The sequence below is a fragment of the Canis aureus genome, chromosome 12 (assembly GCF_053574225.1).
Source record: "Canis aureus isolate CA01 chromosome 12, VMU_Caureus_v.1.0, whole genome shotgun sequence".
Taxonomy (NCBI): Eukaryota; Metazoa; Chordata; class Mammalia; order Carnivora; family Canidae; genus Canis; species Canis aureus.
Genome location: NC_135622.1, coordinates 22,545,665 through 22,552,439, shown reverse-complemented (window position 1 = coordinate 22,552,439; position 6,775 = coordinate 22,545,665). Strand labels below are relative to the sequence as shown.

General features: G+C 36.6%; 1 pseudogene; it reads left to right on the top strand.

Annotated features, from left to right (window-relative positions):
• Nucleotides 1-5,161: 5,161 nt before the first annotated feature.
• Nucleotides 5,162-6,528, top strand: LOC144280734 (disks large homolog 3 pseudogene; annotated as a pseudogene).
• The last annotated feature ends 247 nt before the right edge of the window (nt 6,529-6,775 follow it).

Genomic DNA, 6,775 nt, shown 5'->3' with positions numbered 1-6,775 from the left:
TGATAAATCCTTTTATTTTGAGGAAGATAGGGAGGCTTGGAAGGTTCAAGCAATTTTTCTTTTCAAGGACTAAAGGAAAGACTGGAACAGGGGCAATCTGAATCCAAAGCTATCCTTTTAATCCCATGCATGCTTACCTGAGTAAAGCTTGTTTGTGTCTTCCTAGCATATATATGCAAACATAAATGCAATGATTATCTTCCTGCACTTTCATTCTCTGGTATTGCTTGATAAATTATTTGCTCCCCACTATATACTTATACTAATATATATATTCAGCCTCATAATCAAGGACCAAGGGTATATCTTAGATTGGAAGATAAAGGAAAAAAAAATAAAATAAAAATAAAATAAAAAATAAAAAAGGAAGAGAAAGGAAAATAACTAATAGTTATGTAGCCCTACCAATGAATCAAATAACATGCTCCTCCTGATTATACTTTGCTGGATTCATTTTTTAAGTGGATGCAATCTGGCAATGAGTACCCTTCCCTGACACTATTCACATTTAAGAAGACCTTGTTGTGCCTGTGGTCACTGAAATAGATAACTGAACTTCAGTTTCTATGCTTTGAACACCGAGTTCATGAAATCTGATGCAAAATACTAAAAGGAATAGTATCAGTTGGTGTTAAAATACAAAGGTTGGTTTTAAATCATTAGACCAGAATAGTAGGATAAAATTACATCTGCAATACATATTACATATATCTGGAGAGTCTTTTTTTTTTTTTTTCTGGAGAGTCTTATTAAAGCTAAGTTCAGAAATAGCAATTAAGCAAAATTTATGGATTAATGATGAATCAAGAAATTTGATGTAGAATTTGGAGACAGAATGCATTTAAAAACAACACACATGATTTGGTTCAGTAATTTTCAAAGAGATAGCTTTAATAAATAACTGAGAGTTTGTCATATTAACCAGGTATCAGGGGAGAGAAAGGCTGAGAGAAATGAGTTCGTAGCCTGTGTTAAGATGAAAATTTCTGACATCAAAATCATATGTTTGAGGGATAATAAGAATATTCATTAAAATGGGGCTGCATTAAAGTGACTAGCTAAAAACTGAAATGTCCAAAGCTTGGAATTGTGGGAATGCAGAACTGGAATGGGAATAAGAAATCTGTTTTCTCACATTTTACTATTATCCCAAACTTGAAATGTCATAGCTATCAGTACATGGTCCAGTTAGTAAATCTTTTTTAAATGCTATATACAGAGAACAACAATTTTTTGGATTTTTATTAGGATTCTCCAGAGAAAGAAACAATAGGATGTATAGAACCATAGAGTATATAGAATTCTCTCTCTCTCTCTGTCTCTAAAGAGATTTATTTTAAAGAATTGGCTCAGAGGATTATGTGGCAACGTTGGCAAATGTAAAATCTGCAGAGTAGACTAGCAGGAGACCCAGAAAAGAGTGTTGTAAATCTGAAGGTTGGTAGTCTGAAGATCTAGTTAAGAGCTGATACAACTCAAGTCTGAAAGCTATCTGCTGCAGAAGTCCCTCTTGCTGAGGGCGGAGGGGCAGTCTCTTTTTAATTTAGGCTTTCAACTGAATGAATGTGTTCCGCCCACATTATGAAGGGGAATCTGCTTTACTCTGTCTACCAATTTAAATGTTAACCTCACCCAAAAACACACTAATGGAAACATTCAGAATAATGTTTGACTATATATGGGGGCACCATGGTCCAGCCAGGTTGACTTGTAAAACAAACCATTGTAAGAGTTAAAAGGTCTCCTCTATAATCCTTAAGTACAAACTATATGATAGTTTACTAATACTGTGGAGAAAGTTACTTTGCCTGTAAAATGAGGGAAGTCCTACTTCTTTTGATAGCATTGTTGTAAAAGAAAAAAGGCAGTAACAAATATAAATGTTCTTACCATAGCATCTGGTATTTGTTGGTATTTAATAAATAATACTCATAATTTATTAATAACTTTGCATGTTTGCCCTTTGCCTGAATGAACTTTTCTTGCCCTTTCTTTTCTGGAATAAAGCCTAGATCTTAAGTCCTTTAATTAGTCTTTGAACTTTCTCAATTTCTATCTTTCCTGTACAATGAAATGAATTTCCAAATAATAAATGCATTGGATTTCTATTTCTAATTTTCTACCTTAAATTAATATACTTCTGTCTCCTAACTTGACCTAAAGGGGCCCTGATCTAGTTAGACATGTTAATCTTTGAATGTAGCTCGGTTGATCCTAAATTTCCAGATTAAAACAGAGAAAGCTAAATTACCTAGGTTAAAAAAATACATTTCACCACATAACTTATATGTGCTATTTGCAGGAAAACGAGCAATGAGATACTTCTAACAATCCAAATATCTAAACCTATAAGGACAGTGCATGTGGGGGAGAAAAAAGACATTTACTCTATAGCAATGAGTTCAGATTCACAATTGTGAAAATGGATGTCCATTTGGGAGCAATTAATAAAAGATGTCCCTAAACTCTGAATTACTACAACGTTTCTGACCTATTTACAACAAAAATAAATCTTCTGACGAATTTCAAGTTTTCTTTATTTTTTTAAAAAAAATTATGTATTTATTCATGAGAGACACACAGAGAGAGAGAGGGAGAGGCAGGGACACAGGCAGAGGGAGAAGCAGGCTCCACGCAGGGAGCCCGACCTGGGACTCCATCCCAGGTCTCCAGCATCACACCCTGGGCTGAAGGCGGCGCTAAACCGCTGAGCCCCCCGGGGCTGCCCTGTTGAAGTTTTCTGGGTCTGAAGGCTCCAGGAGTCTGGTTCCTTTTTTCTCTTTTGCCTTTGGCAATATTGGCAATTTAGATATTCAGTTGGCCTGCCTACCTACGTAAGCGAAATCCACATTTATACCCTGAAGTTCCAACCCCAGCTTAGACCAACACATTACTCCTCTGCAGAGCACAATGAATATGGCCTTATTCCTGTGACAGTACATTAAGGATAAAGAAAAACCAACTCAATTCATTCATTAACTTAACACAAATAAAAATCCCCACCTGAATTATTATTTTCTCATTAACCTCACTTACACTATGAATCGTTTTAAATCCATCTTATCTCTAGTTTCCCTTTGCTCTGTTCCCATATATATTCAACTTGCTAAGATCTCTAGATTTGCTATGACTCTTAAGTTTTTCCTCTTAATCTAATACTAGTCTCCACTGACTTCACCAAGCACTTATTACTTACTATATATCCCAACAAGCATGACTTTTTCCACTCATATCCTCAACTCCTACACCAATGTTAGCCATATTCCTCTGCTAATAGCAAGGTTTTCAGACAGATTGAACTCTTAATCATATTCTGGATTTCCTGTTAATTCACTATGAATTCAAAAAGTGGATTTGGTCTTCATCTTAGCAGGGGAACTGATCTTTTAGCTTCACATTGTCTTTGACACTTTTTTTTTTTTGAACAGTGATCTTTAAATTACAGACTTCTCTAGGCTGCTGTGAGCACAGAACATGCCCTCAAATTATAAGTCTATTTGTGCTGGTTGGCAAGTGCATTTATTAGCATTAATGCATCTATTATTTTTAATTAATTCTTAGAACTTCTCTTTTACCAATAGTAAAATCATCAGCTGCAATTTGCAAATGAAAATGATCACAGTGTTTCTCGTGTCCCATATAACAGTGCCTCTCATTATCTAACCCAGAAAAGCACTTATTATTTACTCTTATTTTAATCCCTTTTTTTCTTGTTATCTGTTTGCCTAACAACCTGTGGAACTCTTAACAATGTGACAAAAGTTTCCTAATTGCTCTTTCCACCCCATACTGATATCAGAGTGGATTCTGACCTTCTCTATTCTTTTTCTAGCTTATTTCTGTACTGCTAGAACAACAAAACACATTTTTGAGAGCAACAACAACAGCAACAACAAAAAAAAAAACACAAAAAACCCTGCCTTTGGAACTCATAGTAGTTTTGTGTACAAGACCAGAGAGAGGCAATATCTTTAAACCTCCACTATCTAGATCATTTCAGATCATAAGTGATTATAATATTTTTATTCAGTGTAATTCTGTATATTTATTTTAAAAGTGATTAAATTTTGAATGTAATTTTAATATTTTAAATGCACTTACAATTACAAAAACATGCTCCTTGGAATAAACTGGGTAAGCATTATAGGCTATACATAGTCTTAAACACAAAACCACATCATAACCAGGACTATCTTGTTCACATGAAAAATTAAATAAAAATAATGTGGAAAATACTAAGTACTTTGCATTTTATTTTCCTTAGTATTTATATTAAAAAAAAACACATTAGCCTATATTTCATTCAATCTTGTAGTAGTCTCAGAGGACATTTATAATAACGATTGTTTTATACTGAATACACAATTTCTCAAAACTTTCCAGTGACTTCATCAAAATCAATAGATAATTAGATAGAATTAAAGCCAAATTCCACTGATTTCTGCTACAGCAAATGCTCCTGTAACAATAAGATATCATGTCCAATAACTAAGATTCCAAAATTAATTCAATCAATACATATACTGAATGTCCTCTTTGTAAGTCAGATTTTAAATGAAAGGAAAGGATATGATAAATATATGTCAATAATCACATTGAAAAAAATGAAACCGATGCTTAATACAGGAAAGTGAATCATGATCAAAATATATTAGTTCTAGTGAGAACAAACATGGAAAAAGCAAAGAACCAGGAATAAAGAAAAGAGAGTAAGCATTTACACAGTACAGCTCATGTTCCAAATGTAGTTTATGTTATGTGATTTATTATCTTAATTGATCAGTTTCCTCCATGCTGATGGGGTAAGCAAGTTTCCAATTACATTTACAGATAAGGAATGGGCCTAGGTCATTTAAGAAGTTACCCAGAATCACACACTATGGGAAAACCAGTGCTAAACTTGCAATTGGCTCTATTTTTTTTTTTTTTTATCAAAGTCATTTTCTCTTGATGTATGGGAATATGGATAACAAAGAAATGAGCTGACTGGTGCAATCATCTAATACTTTAAAGAAGTAGGAAGCCTTCATAAACAAAGATGATAGGAAGAATAGGAAGTTTTTTGTATCTAAAAAGAATTTAATATGCATTACTTTTGGTTCACAAACTGGCTCCCACACATAGAGGGCTAAGAGAGATCAAAGAAAGAGATAGGGTCCGTGGTCTCTCGCGCGGGACGGAGGGGCTGGCAGGAGTGGCGCTTTCTCAGCACTAGACCTGGACTCCGACCCGGCGCCAGAGTACAGTCGTTTTGAATCAAAGATACATGACTTGCGAGAACAAATGATGAACAGCAGCATGAGCTCTGGGTCTGGATCCCTCCGAACAAGTGAGAAGAGGTCTTTGTATGTCAGGGCCCTGTTTGATTATGATCGAACTCGGGACAGCTGCCTGCCAAGCCAGGGGCTCAGCTTCTCCTATGGTGACATTCTGCATGTCATTAATGCATCTGATGATGAGTGGTGGCAGGCAAGGTTGGTGACCCCACATGGAGAAAGTGAGCAAATCGGTGTGATCCCCAGTAAAAAGAGGATGGAAAAGAAAGAAAGAGCTCGATTGAAAACCGTGAAGTTCCATGCCAGGACGGGGATGATGGAGTCTAACAGGTCGATCAAAACGAAACGTAAAAAGAGTTTCCGCCTCTCTCGAAAGTTTCCATTTTACAAGAGCAAAGAAAACATGGCCCAGGAGAGCAGCATACAGGAACAGGGAGTGACATCCAACACCAGTGACAGCGAAAGCAGTTCCAAAGGACAAGAGGATGCAATTTTGTCATATGAGCCAGTGACACGGCAAGAAATTCACTATGCAAGACCTGTGATCATCCTGGGCCCAATGAAGGACAGAGTCAACGATGACCTGATATCCGAGTTCCCACATAAATTTGGATCCTGTGTGCCGCATACCACTCGGCCTCGACGTGATAATGAGGTGGATGGACAAGACTACCACTTTGTGGTCTCCCGAGAACAAATGGAGAAGGATATTCAGGACAACAAGTTCATCGAAGCAGGCCAATTTAATGATAATCTCTATGGGACCAGCATCCAGTCAGTGCGGGCAGTTGCAGAGAGGGGCAAGCACTGTATCTTAGATGTTTCTGGCAATGCTATCAAGAGGCTGCAGCAAGCACAACTTTACCCCATAGCCATTTTCATCAAGCCCAAATCCATTGAAGCATTTATGGAAATGAACCGACGGCAGACATACGAACAAGCAAATAAGATCTATGACAAAGCTATGAAACTGGAGCAGGAGTTTGGAGAATACTTCACAGCCATTGTACAGGGTGACTCACTGGAAGAGATTTACAACAAGATCAAACAAATCATCGAGGACCAGTCTGGGCACTACATTTGGGTCCCATCCCCTGAAAAACTCTGAAGAATCCCCACCAAGCACTCTTGTGAACAGAAGACATCAAGTCCCTCTTCCCTCCTCCCTCTTCAGTCCTGTCCCCACCAGGAGAACAAATGACTACTGTTCTTGTCCCCTTTTTTAGATATGTCCCAAAAATTGAGTTTTCTAGTCCTAAAAAAAATAAAAAATAAAAAATAAAAAAAAAAAACAAAGAAAGAGATAGATCACTCCAGATTCATAGGTGGCAGGTTTCATAAGCAAGGGGATGTACAAATGTGGTTCATCTTGGGCTGTCACAAGATAAGTAGAACTTTGCACCTGCCCACCTGAATCTTAAAAATGTACATCAAAATTAAAAGCTCTCATTCTCAGATCCACAGTCATCCATTTAATCTTTGCTTTCTCCTTTCTCTCT